At 41.6% G+C, this 18,750-nt stretch overlaps 1 protein-coding gene and 1 pseudogene across 4 annotated transcripts in view; one reads left to right on the top strand and one right to left on the bottom strand.

The window, feature by feature from the left end:
• Positions 1-18,750, top strand: part of PIGL (phosphatidylinositol glycan anchor biosynthesis class L) — a 64,988-nt gene that overhangs the window by 18,619 nt on the left and 27,619 nt on the right. The window lies entirely within an intron of this gene.
• Positions 12,057-12,506, bottom strand: LOC119232478 (selenoprotein K-like; annotated as a pseudogene).

Below are 18,750 nucleotides of genomic sequence, written 5' to 3'. Positions count from 1 at the left end.
CTGATTTATGATGGAATAAAACAAAGCAACTCCCCCCAACCATTACCCATACCCATTGTAGTGGTTTGGACTCCAAGGACTATTGTTTGGCAAAACTGTAAGGTCTCAAAGCTATTAAACTGTCCATGATCTGATCTCTGTCTCCCTGCTCAGCCTTATCTTCCAACACCTGTTTATACAGATATCACTTCTTTTCTCACAGTTTCCCAATCTGTGTATCCTTTCATATTTAAGCTGCACCTCAAGCACACAATGCTTTCATATGTGTCCACCCCTTTGCATGTGCTAGTCTCTCCTACCCCCCTTACCTTGTCCTTTATCAAATTCATTCATCCTTCAAACCTCAGCTCAAAGATTAGTAGCTGTGGCACCATTTCAGATATGCCCAGGTTTTCTTGGTCATTTTGTTGTATTCTCATTGTCCCACTAATTTTTCACTCTTAGGCCATAAGGTCTTCTGCCTCTCTTGCCATTCTGTAAATTTGACTTCATTGTCTTAAGGTTTCAGCACAAATCTCATTTCATCATTTGGGCATTAAAAAGTCCAAGATTTTTACAGATGAATTTTAGCTGAACAAGGAATCCAGTATCTACTCAGAAACATAAATGAGCCTGGCTTGCTAGCAGTTCCTGGAAGTCTTTGTGTTTTCCAACAAATACATGCAAATCGTGCAGTGAAAGAGAAGTCACAAGGCAGAGTCTGAGACTGTTGGGGTCATGTTGGTAATTAAACCCCCTCTCCTGAAACCCAGTAAGAGCCTTCCCCTACAAAAACCGAAAAAGACCTGTATGCTGGCTGCCAAAGTGAATGTGACCAAGCATCCTCTCACTGTGAAAGATGAAAATAAAGCCTCCCATGGTCCTTTTCTCCATTTACACAAAGAAGTGACTGGGCTGAGGCTCAAGGGCACAGATCCAGTCCCAGTTGGCAAAAGAATGGCAGGGCTCCCATCCTCCTAAAAGGCACAAAGGACAAGAATGTTTCCTAGAAAAGAAACCAGGGAAGGAGACTGAAGTGGACCTAGCTGATATGGAGCTATTATGTGAAAACTGAAAGCTGCTTCAATGTTACTTCAAAGACAGATTATTCTGGGAACTGAATGTGGCCTTTAAGTAATATGACTGGGAGAATCTTTGCAAAAGAAGCAAAGTGGGACTAGGGAGTGGTGGCCCTAAAAAAAATCATACAGTTGTGCTTAGAAGAGGTGCAAATACCACAAAAACAGAATTCACCAAATATATATACATATATGTATTATGATAGTAATTACAATACTATTTATTATAGCAAAAATTTGGTAGCCATCTTAATGTAGCTATAGGAAATTTTTGTTTCATCAAAGTGAATGCTATATAACTTTTATTTCTTTTGTTATTGTTTTCAGTGGAGTTTGAAGGAAGAGAGTAAAGTGAAAATATCTCTGGTGCTATAACTGGAAGTCCATATTTCCATTTTAGACAGATTATACTGATAGTTGAAGGAAGTTTGAATGTGAGGAAATCAAGACCAGAGAAATGAAAATAAGGAAAGTAAAAGATGATGTAAAGTTGGCCCTCCCTGGTGGCACAAGGGGTTGGGACGCAACCTTTGAAGCTGTCCGCAGCCACTGCAGCATGGGTTTGATCCCCAGCCAGGGAGTGACCCACATGGCGCAGCATACCTCTCCTGTCTTGCCTGCTGCTCCCCTCAGCAGTGTGTTTCAGTAAGTCTGCCTGTTCTGTTCCCCACTCTGTCTCTGGTGAATCCTCTCACCCCCTACACCTCTGGCCTGTACCCAAGTTCTTGTATGTATGTATAAATAAATAAATCTTAAAAGATGATATAAAGAGCTCTAATAGAGTTATGAAATGTGGATTCATGCTGTAGCTTTGCTACAAACCAGCTGTCCTTGGTATATAATTTCTCCTCTCTGGGCTTCTCATTTCTTATATGTAAAATGATGAAGATGATGATTTTATGTAAAGCTCTTGAGACAAAATTTCCTAGATCTCCCTCAGGAGCAGAGCAGGACATGTTTAGATATGGTCATTCTTCTATAAAGGGACATTCATATGCTGAGCTCAGTAACATATCTGATCATTTTAAGGGCTTTCCAAACATTTACTAAGCACTTTTACAGTTAATGACATATCCAGTAGAACATGCCCATTGTAACAAATTGGAGCTCCTCATCAGAAAACTGAATAGGGGTGTGAAAAAAATTCAGAAGCGGACCTTTTATTTACCAACATAAGTTTAGTCCGCTTGTCCTTGCCTCTACTGTCATGATTGATTCAGACTGCTGTAACAAAAATAACATAAGCTGGGTGGCTTATAGCCAATAGAAATCTGTTTCTCATAGTTCTAGAGACTGGGAAATCCAAGGCCAAGGCATCAGCAATTCAGTTTCTAGTAAAAGACCCACTTCCTGGTTTCTGGACAGCTGTCTTCTCACTGTCTTCACATGGCAGAAAGAGCAAAGGAGTTCTCTGTAGTCTCTTAAACAAGCATGCTTTTCCCACTCATGAGGACTCTACCCTTTTGACCTCTTCACCTCCCAAAGTCCCCATTTCCAAATACCATCACATTAGGGGAACAGGTTTCAACATACACATTTTGAGGAGGCACAAGTTCAGTTCATAATAACTGCAAAAACTGTGCTAGGAACCCAAAACTTTGGATATGAGACAGTTCTCTAAACTGCAGGTCTTAGAAGCATTGTTAGTGTACAGATGAAGGATTATTGAGTCAGTCTTTCAGATTATTTCCCCATAACACCAAGTTCCAAGAAATAATTTTTTGTCATTTGTGGGATGTCCCAGAGAGCCCTTGGGATACAAAACATTTGCAGCTGCCTATGTGTGTTGCAACTTATGGTGATGTGGTGCTACATCTGCTAGTTTAGTAAAACTGTTATGGTTAGACCTAGTTCCTCAAGCCTGAGACACAGCTTAACTGTCCAGTTTCTGTAGGTGAATACAGGTTTTATTATTTTTTGTTTCCCTCTTCCTCTGTCTCTCTCTCTCTCTCTTTCTCTCTCTCTCATCACCCCTACCACACACAAAACCCTATCTGTCTCTTTCTCTTTCCATGCTGCCTTCATACAGTCAAGTGATTTTCAGCAATAATGCCAAGAAAGCCAATGAGGAAAGAATATGATTCAACAAATAGTGCCAGGATAACTGGATATCCACATGCAAAAGAACAAAGTTAGACCTCTTCCTCTTTACCACATACAAAATTATATCAAAAGACCTAAACATAAGGGATAAAACTATAAAGATCTTAAAAGGAAATATAGGTATAATTCATTATGCCCTTCAGTTTGGCAATGTCTTCTCAGATACAACCAAAGCACAAGCTACAAAAGAAAAAATAGACAAATTGGACCTCATCAAAACAAGAAAACTTTCATATATCAAAGAACACTGTCAAGAGAGTGAACAGACAACTTATAAAATGGGAAAGATATTTGCAAATTATATATTTGATGAGGTATTAACATCTAGATTTAGGTATGTAGGTAAATATAGGTATATATGTAATAGTATATGCCACATATACTATTTTTATAAATATTTATAAATAAATACATTAAGAACTATGGGGCCTGCCGGGTGGTGCAGCGGTTGAACGCTGGGTTGCGAAGCTGCCCGCAGCCTCTACAGCGCCACTTCAATTCCCGGCTGCTCCCTGGCCACGGGAGGAGGGTCCCACATGGCGCGCAGACCTCTCCTGCCGCCCGCTGCTCCCCTCAGCAGTGTACTTCGGTCCTTCTGCCTGCTCTGCTCCCCTCTCTGGCTCTGGTGAATTCTCTCACCCTCCCGCGCTTCTGACTGTACCCAGTGCTTGTATAAATAAACAAACAAACAAATAAATAAATATTAAAAAAAGAGGGTCAAACTGTTAAAAAAAAAAAAAAAAGAACTCCTATAATTCAACAACAAAAAGACAATATAATTTAAAAATGGGCAAAGGGAGCCTCCCTGGTGGCGCAGTGGGTTAAGACTCAGCCTATGAAGCTATCCACAGCCTTTGCAGCTGGAGTTCAATCCCTGGCTGGCCAGGGAGCAACCCACATGGCATAGCAGACCTCTCCTGACTTGCCCGCTGCTCCCCTCAGCAGTGTATTTCAGTCAGTCTGCCTGTTCTGTTCCTCACTCTGTCTCTGGTGAATCCTCTCACCCCCGACACCTATGGCTTGTACCCCACTTCTTGTATGCATAAGTAAATAAATATTTTAAAAAATGGGCAAAGGACTTGAATATATATAACTCCAAAGAAGACATAAAAATGACTATTAAGCACAGGAAAAGATGTTCAACCCCATTAGTCTCTATGGAAATGGAAATCACCACTGTGAAATACCACTTCACACCCACTAGGTTGACCATAATTTTGAAAAATAAAGTAAAAAGAATGCTGATGATACAGAGAAAATGAAACCATTACTCATTGCTGGTGAGTATATCAAATGATGTAACCACTGTGGAAAACAGTTTGTCAGATACTCAAAAAATCAAACGTAGAATTACCATTACTTAGTAATTCTATTCCTATGTAACTGCCCAAAAGAATTAAAGCAGAGGGCCTCCCTGGTGGTGCAGGTGTTAAAGACAGCACTATCAAGTTATTGCCAGCCACAGCAGCATGAGTTCTATCCCCAGCCAGGGAGCAACCCACATGGCATGGCAGACCTCTCCTGTCTCACCCGTTGCTCCCCTCAGCAGTGTATTTCAGTGGATCTGCCTGTTCTGCTCCCCACTCTGTCTCTGGTGAATCCTCTCACCCCCCACACCTCTGGCTCACACCCCAGTTCTTGTAAGCATAAATAAATAAACCTTTAAAAAAAAAGAATTAAAACATATTCAAATAACATATTCAAATAATTCACAATCAGTCAAAGGTAGAAACATCCCAAGGTCTATCTGCTAATAAATGGATAAACAAAATATGGTATCTCCATACAATGGGATATTACTGAGCCACAAAAAGGAAACTGAGAGGTTAAGTAACTGGTCCAAGGCATACATATGACCACTTGATCTTTTCTTTCTGATTTAGTCTGGCTTTGCATGGCTACTTTCCATCCAAACAGAATAACTAGAGTGATGTTGTGTAAAAGGTAGGGATTGACCTGCAGGCCAGGTGCAGCAGAATTACCTCAGGTATTTGTTAAAACATAGGTACTTAGACTTGAATCTAAGGGGGTAAAGGGATCAATAATCTGCATTTTTAACAATTCCCAATGATCCTACAACACAGTAATATTTTAAGAACCTCTGTGCTAGAGACTAAATTTAATTCCAAATTCCTGTGAGAGAATTGGAGTGGACAGACTTGTGTCAGATAGTCTGGGAGTGTGGGATTACTTGGAGCAGGAGCAGAAGTCAGGGCAAGCACAATTAGATGCCAGGGCCAGAGGTGCACACAGAGCCAGAAACATTAAGGACCCCAAACTTCTAGTACTCCAAGGAGTGAGGAAGGCTGGAGGGGAAGAGCCAGAAGATACGGTTCAGAGAGTTGAAATCAGGTTAGAGTGGACTATTGGATGAGGGGAGCTTCTGAGCATTTTGAAATCACTTAGTTTGCTTGTCCAGCCCCTGAGCTGTCTGAGAGATAGACAGAATAAACAAAGGATTTATTTTGAAGAATTCATCACTGCATCTCTCAAGTATTCATTCAAAATTATCTTTATATTTTTTTAAGATTTATTTATGCATATAAGAACTGTGAGACAGGCCATTTGTGTTGGGAGATGAGAGGATTCACTACACAGAGTGGGGAACAGAACAGGTGGATTAACTGAAATACACTGCTGAGGGGAGCAGCAGGCTAGTCAGGAGAGGTCTGCTGCGCCATGTAGGTACCTCCCTGGCCAGGGATTGAACTTGTGCTGCAATGGCTTTGGATAGTTTCACAGGATAGCTTCATAGATTGCATCTTAACCCCTTGCACCACCAGGGAGGCCCAATTATCCTTATAATCTTGATCTTCCTTTAACAGTCTTTACCTAGTCATGGGTCTGAATCTGCATCCTAATAGAGTTTTCCTCAGCACTTTATATTTATATATATATATATATATATATATATATATATATATATATAAAGATTGTAATTAGATGCCAGCTTCCCCATCACTCCACCTTCCACTACAATATGTTTAATCCCTATTCTAGGGCCTCCCCGGTGGCGCAGCGGTTGAGCGCTGGGTTGCGAGGCTGCCCGCGGCCTCTGCGGCGCCAGTTCGATCCCCGGCTGCTCCCCGGCCACCAGAGGAGGGTCCCACATGGCGCGCAGACCTCTCCTGCCGCCCGCTGCTCCCCTCAGCAGTGTACTTCGGTCCTTCTGCCTGCTCTGCTCCCCGCTCTGGCTCTGGTGAATTCTCTCACCCTCCCGCGCTTCTGACTGTACCCAGTGCATGTATAAACGAACAAGCAAACAAATAAATAAATAAATTTAAAAAAAAAACATAAAAAAAAAAAAAATAAAAATAAAAAAAAAAAAAAAATCCCTATTCTAGTTTTCATCATCCTGCCCATGTGGTTTCCTGAACTCATCCTCTGTGATCCCACAGTTAGTTTCAAATTATTAAACAGAACCTAAGATGAATGTATGTAACCTTTTTTTCAAAATGTTTATCTGTCACCTACAGTTATGCTAGATGTTATCCATGCAAACCTAAGTAGATATAACCTCTTGCTTAGACTCGTGTCCAGTGTAAACTATTATTTCTCAATATTGTAATTGAAATGTTATGTACGATTGCTCAATTTAGCAGTGCATGTATTTTCCTCAATAACTCCTAAAGGAGTCATAGTATACTGTATTCCCTTTTTAGTAAAGTATATTAAAATGTAGTTATATTTGATTATAAGGTATTTTATAGAATTTCATGTCTCCTGAAGCTAGACTGAAAAATGCCATACAGCTCCAGGGAATCTGTCCCCAGGTCCGGGTCCTATCTAGCACGGTGACAACAGTCATAACCATACTTTGATCCTTTTTCTTTTCCTAATAAAGAGTGTTAAATTAGATTAGCTCTAAAGGCTTCTTTTACAACTAACATTTTATGATTTAATAAACAGGGTAACTGCCCTGCAAAAAGGTTTGCACCCTGAATAGTATGGCCTGACAAAATACAAGAGGCCCAGTCACATTAGAATTTTAGTTAAACAATAGTTTTCAAATATAGGTCACAAATATCACATGAGGCATAATTTTAGTAGAAAATTATTCATAGCATATCTGAAACTTACGTTTTAGCTTGTGTCCAATCGTAAACCTCATTCCCTTTCACTTCATTTGTGAGGCAAATTTCACTGCTTCCCTACTATAAGCCTGTAATCTCCTCCTATCTTTTATCCTTAGCCTGAAACAGACTATTACTATGAAATTGCAGCTTACTTCACTGCCCTACCTGTGAAACAAATTCTCAGAATTCAGAGAGATGGTTATCAATGCTCTGTTTCTTAGAACTAGTTGCCCACACTGGGACACCTGGACTCTATTATTTATAGCCTCATTACTGACATTTTGTCAGTAATCCTGATCTGTAGCATGTAATTTGTTATTCCCAGAGCATGGGGATATTTTCATTTGGCCCTATTTGTTCTTATTTCATGATTTTGGATTCTTTCCATATCTGTTTGTTCAAGATTCTCTCATCATTAAAACAAACAAACCAGGGCCTCCCTGGTGGCGCAAGGGGTTAAGCACTGCACCATGAAGCAATTTGCAGCCTCTGCAGCACGAGTTCGATCCCTGGCCAGGGAGCAACCCACATGGTGAGGCAGACCTCTCCTGACTTGCCCGCCGCTCCCCTCAGCAGTGTATTTCAGTCAGTCTGCCTATTCTGTTCCCTACTCTGTCTCTGGTGGATCCTCTCACTCCCCACATCTCGCCTGTACCCCAGTTCTTGTATGCATAAATAAATAAACTTTAGGGGGAAAAAAAAAACTTCCACTTAACTCTCCCTCATCCCATTACTGCCCTACTTCTCTCTCTTCCTTTATAATTAAACATTATCTATACTTACAGTCTCTGCATCTTCATCTCTTATTCATTCCCAATAGAGCAAAATTCAGCTCACCATCCTCCCTTTCCCTCTGCCATTGAAACTCCTCTTTGTCAGGGCTGATTGGTAACTTCCTACTGGTAAAATCTGGGGGACACTTTTCAGTTCCAGTTGGCCTTCTTAGCAGCTCTGGTGAATGTTAACCACTCCCCCAATTCTGAACCTACTTTTTGCTTCCTAACTGCCTTCTGACTCCCACTTCCCTGGACTCTTTGTGTCAGTCAACTTACATCACTCTGTTTCTTATCCCCGAGGTTTTACCTCAAGTCTTTTTCACATTTTCTGCACTCCCCCTAAGCCTATGTTCTTGGTGTTTAATACACATTCTGCACTTGTGAGTGAGACTGTTTACAAAACACCAGTGTCCCGTCAAGCCAGGTTCATGTGGAAATCAGGAAGAAACAGGGTCATAAGAGCTCAGGAGAGGCACTCGGAATTAAGTTTGTTTGTCTTTTTAATCTTTGAAATGTGTTTATTCATTTCGTCTTCATTTAACATTCATTTTGTGAGCATATACTATATATCAAACACTGGGTCCTGGGAGTACAAAATGAAAAGTTCTTGCCCTCAAAGAGCTGTTATAGTCTATTAGAGAAAGCCAACAAGCTAACTAATGATGTGATGACAGCACAGAAAAGCTTCTATTAAAGGTCAGTTCTGCAAAGGTAGCAAGAACGTCAAGCGAAAAGTCAGGAAAGACACCATAAACAGGTTGCCTGTGATCCAAGTCTTCAAAAAGTGGGAATTAACCATGTTTATTCCACACAGAGTGTGTTCTACAGATAGAATGTGATATAAGATGAACTGAGGGAATGTGATATAAGATGAAATAAGAGAGATAGGAAGATGCAGACTACAAAGATCACACACAGGTTGAGGTTAAGGAATTTCAACATTTTCTTAAAGCTTTAAGAAGCAGTGAAGTATGTTAAACTGGACAATGACTTGATCTGATTTGCATTTTAAAAAGTGCTCTCTGAGAACATTGGGGACAGTGGCTTGGAAGGAGGTGTTCAGATGTGAGGTAATAGGACCAGCATAATCAGGTAAGAAATGAATCGGAAATAAAGCAACAACACAAAAGCTAGAGATGAGTTCTACTGCTATTGGAAAGGTAGCATTTCTCGGACTTGATAATCAATTGATTATCAAAGATAAGGGAGAAAGGAGGCCAGTTGAGCTCCCAGATGTGTATATTTAGCATATAAATCACCTCCTTAGTATATAGATCACCTCCACTGAATGCCTCATCTTTCTAATATCCCTGTCAGACTGGATACCAAGTTTGTCACTCTACCTAAAGGGGGGAAATAAATATTTATTGAAGGCCTGAATTTTTCCTTTTGCCCTACCTCTAAATTGAACTGTTGGGAATTTGTTGGGATAACATGTCAGAGCCATGACCAAGACTTCTGGGCAAGGACAGTGTTTTCAGGGTCCCCCAGCTGGTAAAAAAGGCTCACCTTCTCATGAGAAAAATGACGGCCTCCATTGATGACCTTGGTACTCACAGGCTGTTGGATCAAAGTCAAAGGTCATCAGGACTTTATACTGGGCTTAATCGGGAAAGGTATTCATCCAAAGTGTTTCAAAGCTATGTGTCACAAATGGAGAACACAAGTGCTAGTCAGTTGGGAACTGAGATTATTTTCAGAAAGACAGTATCAGGTCTGAATTCTGAAAGTCAGGATTAGGACAAAGTCGGAAATGGAGATCAAGACTGAGATCAGACGTGAGGAGATTGGAACATGGTGTTAAGACATGGGTCAGGACTTGCAGTTCAGGCGTGAGGCCAAGAAAAGAGAAAGGCTAGTGTCCTCTTGCAATCCACAGTTAGAAAATGTTGCAGCAGAACAATAGTTCACTTTAAGGTCATTTTTACAATCTAATTTTGACACATTTTAGATGATAATTCTAAGGATCTCTCTGTAAGGCTTAAGATTAGATAGCCTTGTTGGCATCAAAGGATTGTGCCTTCCAGATGGATGTATTTTTTTTTTTTTTTCAGATTTATTTATTTATGCATACAGGAACTGGGTTGTAAGCCAGAGGTGTGGGGGGTGAGAGGATTCACCACAGATACTGGGGAGTTGAACAGACAGATGTACTGAAATACTCCGCAGGGGAGCAGCAGGCGAGACAGGAATGGTCTGAGGAGCCATGTGGGTTGCTCCTTGGCCAGCCAGGGTGAACTCATGCTGTAGTGGCTGGCAGTAGCTTGATAGCGCTGTCTTTAACCCCTGCGCCACCAGGGAGGCCCCTCAGATGGATGTATTTAATAGAGACACCAATGAGACCCACTTAGGATGATCTCAGAGCTGGCATTATCCTTGAACACATTTCTTGTATATCTCTAACCCTTACATAATTATTTTCACTTCTGTTTTATTTACTGTACTTATCAGCAGAGGAATTTTTAGACATTTTATTATTTTATTATTATACATTTTATTATTTCTATTATAGTAAGTCCAGTCCCTAGCATACCTCTCTCCCTTCCACATTGTTATCAGACATGTCTACCAGAGATATAGGGACCCCAGTAGTATAGACCAACAAGTCAGTCATCACATTATAGTAGCCTGAGGATGGGCTGATTGCAGGCTTGAACTGGACTAGCCCAAGGAATCCAATCTAGTGGGTTAGCCATTACTGCAGGAATTTCTAGCTAACGGGCATGGTCAAAGTCGGGCAACTGCCCCTGTGGTGATTCTGAGTTGACTTTGTTAGGATTGGTTGCAGGAAAGCTTGGAACTAGAGGTACACACCGGTACGAAAGGTTTACCACTATCCTTTTGTATGCTCAGTCTAAAATATGCCTTAGGGGCCTCCCTGGTGGCACAAGGGTTTGAGCACAGCACTATGAGGCTATCCACGGCCTCTGCAGCACAAGTTCGATCCCCCGCTGGCCAGGTAGCTACCACATGGTGCAGCGGACCTCTCCTGTCTCACCCACTTCTCCCCTCAGCAGTGTGTTTCAGTCAATCCACCTGTTCTGTTCCCCACTCTGATCTTGGTGAATCCTCTCAACCCCCACACCTCTGGCCTATACCCCAGTTCTTGTATGAATAAACAAACCTTTTAAAATGAAATAAAATATGTCTTTACATTGGTAGTAATAGACCCTACTTGGTCCTTGGGATGGAACCCATCAGTTGGTGCCTGCCTGGGTCTATATTAACTCTACCCATGAGAGGAGCTAAGGGAAAGGAGCCAGAGGTTAGAGATAGATTAGCCTTTATTGCCTAGACAACAATGGCTGGTTTTCAACTCAATGTTCTAGAGCAGGGTTTGTTAACCTGGAGTGATGTATGGATCTTTTTTTCTTCTAACTTAATTTTCTAATCATTTTTCACTTATATACAGTTTTTTTTAAGTATAATGAGATTTATTTATAAATGAGAACAAAGTAACAATGCACATTATCTCAGAAGTCAAAAAAGGTGACCCTGATAGTACTGAATAATCTTTTATTTCTCTTCCAATTCAGAGTTACTTTAATTATAAAGATGAGAAGTCACTTTTATAACCTAAAATATTTACTTATTAAAACTATATTAACACTTTCGGGCCTCCCCTGGTGGTGCAGTGGTTGAGCACTGGGCTGCGAAGCTGCCCGCAGCCTCTGCAGCGCTGGTTCGATCCCCGGCCACCAGCGAGGGTCCCACATGGCACGCAGACCTCTTCTGCCGTGCCCACTGCTCCCCTCAGCAGTGTTTTCAGTCTTTCTGCTGTTTTGCTCCCCGCTCTGGCTCTGGTGAATTCTCTCACCCTCCCACGCTTCTGACTGTACCCAGTGCTTGTATAAATAAATAAATAAATCTTTAAAAAAAAAAACTATATTAACACTTTCATAAACAATACAAAATAAGATGAGACAAACATATGCGTTTATAGAACTGCATGTCAAGTCGTGTCAGATCCCTGTATAGGGAATTTCCAGCACAACCTTCATCTGCGAGGACACAGAGCAGTTCTTGTTTAGACATGCACATTCATCTATTCATCTAGCATGGTCAGCCCTCCACTTCTCGATGGTTTCCTTCTGCTATAAATGTGCATATCCAGTTGTCTGCTTCTTAGATCAGACATTTGTCTTCCTCATCCACCAGCCATTGGAGGATGACTAGGGCCACAGAGATGATTAATTTGATCCATTCTTGGTTGGGGGGAGGGTTTCCTGGTGGCCCTCTTCTATCATCATATCTGGAATCATATGAGTTTCCATGCCTTTTCTCTTTTTCACATCTTGCTGAAGCAGTTTTGAAAAATAAAACCACAAACTCAGCTATTTCCCAGAAGAAATGTGTCATCAAAGATAATCTCCATGGGGATTGACTCTGGCTGTCCAACATTTATCCATTCAAGATATAAACCATCTTGTTTCTTGTTTCCCATACCATAGAACCTTATGTTTTCCTTCTCTCAACCCACATTTTTGTTTGACTTTTTCTTATGTTTTTGTCTTGGATTTTTTTTTTAAAGATTTATTTATTTATGCATACAAGAACTGAGGTATAGGCCAGAGGTGTGTGGGGGGATGTGTGTGAGAGGATTCACCAGAGACAGAGTGGGGAACAAAACAGGCAGATTGACTGAAATAAACTGCTGAGGGGAACAGCAGGCGAGTCAGGAGAAGTCTGCTGTGCCATGTGGGTCACCTCCCTGGCCAAAGATCAAACGTGCTGTAGTGGCCACAGGTTGCTTCATAAGTTGTGTCTTAACCTCTTGTGCCACCAGGGAGGCCCTGGATTTTGTTATTTGAATGCTTGTCTAATCCTTCTGCCTACTTGCATCCCTTATATCATTTTGCACAATGTCTTGCAGCTCAGTAGAATCAAAGTAATAAACTCTTCTACCCTAGAGTTTTCCCAGAGCTCCTGGTCCAGTTCTCTGTACCTCTTAAGGATTCAAGTGGATGCTTATGAACAAGGCTGGGTGGCCCAGAGAGATTCAAGGTCCTGGTGTCTGACCTTCTGTCATCTTCTTTTTCTTGGCATATGGCAGTGTTTCAGGTTGCTTGCCAAAATCAGGGATGAACCCTTTCCCTGAGATAACCCTCATGTTGATTCTTTTAAAAACAGCCATGAGGCAGAAATTCCAGGTAACAAAAGATTCAGAGACCAGTCCAAGGGTTGTGCTACTGCCCCTTTCTTTATTCAAAATATATTTCAGGCCTCTCTGGTGGCGCAAGGGATTAAGTCTCAGCACTATGAAGCTATCAGCAGCCATGAAGCACAAGTCCAATCCCGGGCCCGGGAGCTAACCCACAAGGCGCCACAGACCTCTCCTGTCTTGCCCACCACTCCCCTCAGCAGTGTGTTTCAGTCTATGCACCTGTTCTGTTCCCCACTCTGTGTCTGGTTAATACTCTCACCCCCGACACCTTTGGTCTATACCCCAGCTCTTGTATGCATAAATAAAATAAATCTTTAAAAAAAAATTTCACAGCCTCCTTCTTAGTTTATCTCTTCTCTATCTTCGTGTATCCACAAATACTTACAAACCCATTCCTCTTTGTTGGGAGTGGGGGCGGGGGAGGGAAAAAGGGTTTGATACAGGCCTCTTTGGGGGCTAGTAAGAGCAAGCAGAACTCTATAACCTCTTTGAAGTGAGTTTGGGGAACAGGTTTCTTTCTGTTTCGCAGAAGTCATATCAGACAGCAAATTGGCAGTTTTTGGATAAGAATTTCTCATAAGAATTCTGTGATCTTTTTATATTATATGTTGCAATCATATGAAATGCATCTTTCTGAGAAATAATGCCTAACATAAAAATGCAAATGCCCTTTATGTTCTGTAAAAAAAATCCATCTTATGATTAGGACTGAGGGCTTTTAACCTTATGTGAACAAGGCTCGGGACATTTGATCTTTGCCTGGTCTCCTAAACTGCTGGAGTATGGGGCCTTTCTCAGAGTAGATACTTAAAAAAATGGATTTATGTTCCTATTTTTCCCAGTCTTCTTTTTTTCCCCCGCAGACTTCTCCTTTCTCCTCTACTCATTTCTCCAGTGTCTCTCTTCCTGTTTATCTTAGGCTAATCATTGGTGATCCATTGGTTCCTGGCCCTGCTTTAGCATGTTGCATCTCCCATCCCATTTTCCTTCAAGTTTGATCTGATTCCTTTGTGCTCTCGTAGTTTCTATTGCACTGCCGTAACCACACTTGACCACAAGACCATGAGACCTCCCAGAGTGGCCCATTGGGTGGCAGTGTTAGCAGGCTGAGGGCCCCTGGAACTGCACAGGCTCCAGGTAAACTTCCATGCTCTCAGCTTGCCTCAGTCTTAGCAGTGAACTCAAATGACCTTTGCTCGCTTTGGATGACAAAGGAAGTAATGGAGTTTAGAAATGTGCCGGTGGTGGGTGGGGGAGGGACTGGCTGAACCTTCCTGCTAGGCCTACAAGCCACAAGACCAAATAAGGGTGTGTGAACAGCCTCAGTCTGTATTAAAGTTCAGAGTGCAGTGTGCAAAAGTGGGACTCAGTTTTCAGAGAGATAAGCTATTACCCAACCCTGGTGGAATTCCAGCATCAGAGACTCTGTAACCAGCCTCTGCCTGTAGGTTTAGGTCTTGGGGGGGCGAGGGGGAGGGCAAGCATGGGGGGAAACCTGGGTACATAACCCTGGGAGAGGAAAAAAGAGGTGCTTTCTTTGCCAGAGCCTTATGTCTGAAGATACTGACAAGGCCACAGAGGATTTTCACAGAGCATTTCCATGAGTCTCCTGACAGGGTTCTAAAGAGTGCCGGTTAGGGTGAGTCATTAGAATGTGTAGAAAAGGGCAGAGTTTGGGGCTATTCAGCCAGTAGGAAAACAAATGTTATTTTTGTGAATGCTCACAGGCTGAGAGACCAGGCTTGTTTACTGAACACTAAGGTCTAGGGCAGGGCTGAGTTTGGGGCATTTTCCAGCAGTATTAACACTGTGTTTACTAAATACACTCCAGGGAAGGGGCTGTGAAGCTTGTAATTATACCAAAAGATTGGCAAGAATTTGATTTCCTCTGTTGTGGTTGATAGCTTCCAAAACACTAACCTCCTCCTCGGAGGTCTTCAGAGCCAAATGCAGTGCCGTCATCTCCATGAGGTGCTTCATATACTTCAACAACCACTGGCTGATGGCAGTGCCATGAACAAGCCACATTGCTGCTCCAGTCTGGAATTCTTCCGTCCTCCCTGGAGCTCTCTTCTTTCCCCAGCAAATTCCTTCTCATTCTGCTGCAAATCAAACCACCCCACTAGGCATTAAGCTTCTTGAGGGAAGGAACCCTGACTTGTATTCATGTTTATATCCTTAACTTTTAGCCCCAAACTTGGAGTTTAGTGTGTGCTTCATTGGATGGGTTGTTCAACCATTTCATTCTCTTTACGAACTCTGTTGTGGGTTGTGGGTGCAATTATGCCCTCCAGACCCCTCCTTCCAGCCATGGCTTTGCAGCTGGGTCAGACTGGTCCAGTTTCCTGCCTAGTGTGTACTTCTTTCTGCCCTGTGGTTTTCAGCTGTTGCTTAGTCTCAGGTACCCAGATTTTCTTAACCCTTAAGTACTAGAGCATTAGCACCCTGTGAAGATAAATAATTTTTTCTCCTCTTGGACAGACAGTTCAAAGATGCTTTTCATACAGTCCCATGGAATCATGCAGACAATGCCCATAAGTGGTACCAAGTCCATGAAGCCTCCTTGTGTTGGCTCTCCCTCCTTCACTGCTTCCCTCCCTGTGTTTCTTACTTCAACTCCCAGGGTCACACTTCCCAATAAAGTATGTACATGTAGGCCTTCATCCCAGGCTCTGCTTTCTGGGAAACCTAGCCTGGGACATTTGGAGATTGGATTAAATAGAGAGCTCTTTATTTAGTTCTTTTACACATTTGTTTTCAAAGGTCAATTCCTTTAAATATAGTTTTATTCTTTTCATAATGAATGTCATTCTTTTAGACTGAGAAATCCAAAACACAATTACAGCTTAATAACCTGATGGTTTTGTTGTTTTTTTTTTTTTTTTCTGTTTTACATGAACATTTCTTACCTTGGGCATATCTTGTATCTTCCATTTCATTGCTGTATTTTGAACCATGTTCAAAACTTTATCTTTACCATTTTTTTAAAGCCACAATTCAGGAAGTACGAGAAATTGCTCCCTGGTGGCAGAACAACAGATTTGTGGAACTCTCTGCCTGATGATTGCAGTGAAATTGCTATCTCTGCTTGAGTTGACTTTGACCTCTAGAAGTCTCTATTTCCTTAGAGTAAGTTTCTAGAAGCCTAGGGTCAAATGGCACAATAATCACATATGACCAAATTGCCTTGTCACTGAAATAGAGAAGTTTAAATGCATACCAGCAGTATAAACAGAGTCCCTCTCCCTTTCTCCCTGTGCCCTTTCACACACACAAACACACACATGCTTTAATTTTTAATTTCTTTGATCCAGAATATATGCTGGTAGTTTGCATTTTTTCCTTTGTAAGTTGCTTATTTTCAAATAATCCTAATAGACCTTTTTAATGTTTTAAATAGTCCTTCAGACGGCCTTTGTAAATCACCTTGGAAGTTCCACCTTTGTTCCCTGCTCACCATTGGTGGGTTCTTATCAGGAAAATCCACTTGGTTGATTTGAGATGTAGAGTGAAGGAGTGAAAAAAAACATGGGTCTCTAAATTAGAAAGTTTAGTACAAGGTGTGACTTGCTGTATATTTTAGCGAGTTTTATCATTGCTGAGTTGAGAGATCTACATACTGGAATTCTGAAAGGAGAGAGGCATGTCAAGTAAGGAAGATTCACCAACTGACTGATGCAATCCTTGATTATTCTCATTCTCAACTCTTTTGCGTTGTCATCTCTGCTTTTATAAGGCTAAATCTGGCCAGAAACTTGGGTACAGTCCACCATATCCATCTGTTTCAGCCAGAATTACTCAGCTTTACATCTTAGCAAACTTGTCCAGACACATCCCAGAGATTTCCATACTCTAACATTGCAATAAAAGCCCTGAAGGACCTTGCTAAATATTAAAAGTTTCTAGGAACTCTAATTTCCTAACTCTAAATTACTTTATTACTGGTTGCTGTAGGCTATATCAGAGCCAGAGTTGGGGAATCAAACAGCAAGAAACAGCTTAGAATGCAGGTCTGGGGCTGCAACATCCATTGCATGGTTAACATTTGCGTCAAGTGGAAAGAACAATGCCAGGTGTTCTTTATTTTTTTTAAAGATTTATTTATTTATGCATGCAAGAACTGGGGTATAGGCCAGAGGTGTGGGGGGGTGAAAGGATTCACCAAAGACAGAGTGTGGAGCAGAACAGGCGGATTGACTGAAATACACTGCTGAGGGGAGCAGTGGGCAAGACAGGAGAGGTCTGCTGCACCATGTGGGTCACCTCCCTGGCTGGAGATAGAAATCATGCTGCACTGAATGCGGATAGCTTCACAATGCTGGTCTTTAACCCTTTGTGCCACCAGGGAGGCTCCACCAGGTGTTTTTTAAAATGAAAAGCTTGACTACTCTTTGAGGCTTGACTGCTGCTTTAAGATCAACTTTGAATTATACACATGACTTCAAAGGAGAAGAGTTGGTCAACAAAATTGGAATCTTTGTAATAGTATATATTCCCAGTGAGCCAGCCCCATTAGTGTCTGTATAACACCACATATAATGCATGTAGTTCTTTTCTAGGCATGTCTTCACAACTGTAAAAGGGGGTAAATGATCTGGACTCTTCAGGGAGCTCATAAGAAAGTAGGTATCAAAATATATACATGAAGGCCTCCCTGGTGGCACAAGGGGTTAAGTCTCAGCACTATGAAGCTATCAGCAGCCACTGCAGCACAAGTTCGATCCTGGGCCAGGGAGCTAACCCACAGATGCAGCAGACCTCTCCTATCTGGCCCGCCGCTCCCCTTAGCAGTGTATTTCAATACATCTGCTTGTTCTGCTCCCCACTCTGTCTCTGGTTAATCCTCTCGCCCCCAACACCTCTGGCCTAAACCCCCGCTCTTGTATGCATAAATAAATAAATCTTTTAAAAAATATATATATATATGAAATTTTTAGAAAGATCAGAGCTCTTGATAGTACTTGTTAGTCTTTCTGATCAGCCTGTTAAATGCACAGGTCTCTTTCTCTCCCTTATAAAAACACTCCCTTGATGCTGAATTTCTTGCAACTTAATATACTTTCCACTTACTCTTCATAACAGGTTCTTAACAGAATTCTATATATGTTCCTTCATTGACCCCTGACTCAAATTACATTTCTGTGATTTTATCCCAAGGAAATATGGACAGATGCACACAAAAAATTATATATAAGGACGCTTATTACACCCTTATTACAATAACAAAAAGGGTAACCACCTAAATAATCAATACAAATGAGACTTTTAAAGAATTATGGCATATAAAATAAATCAGGTCTTTGTTAGGCAGCACACAACTGAAAATCACACTGTCAGGGTGGGAGGGGTAGTTGCATGCTTCAAGTCCCAGTAAGGGCCCTCCTTTTTTTCATTCTGTTGTGTCTCACTTTTATACCTAAGATTACTCCATGGGCCAACGTGGCTACTTCGTTCTAATCAACTCCTACAAACTTCAGCCAGCACGAAAAGGGACAGCACAAAGAAAAGTGGGGCAAAGGCCATTCACCAACTGTCTCTTTAGAATCCAAAGGCTGACTCACAGCACTTCTGTT

The sequence above is a fragment of the Talpa occidentalis genome, unplaced genomic scaffold (assembly GCF_014898055.3).
Source record: "Talpa occidentalis isolate TD23 unplaced genomic scaffold, MPIMG_talOcc4v2.1 talOcc4.7, whole genome shotgun sequence".
Taxonomy (NCBI): domain Eukaryota; kingdom Metazoa; phylum Chordata; class Mammalia; order Eulipotyphla; family Talpidae; genus Talpa; species Talpa occidentalis.
This window is presented reverse-complemented; position numbering and strand designations above follow the sequence as displayed.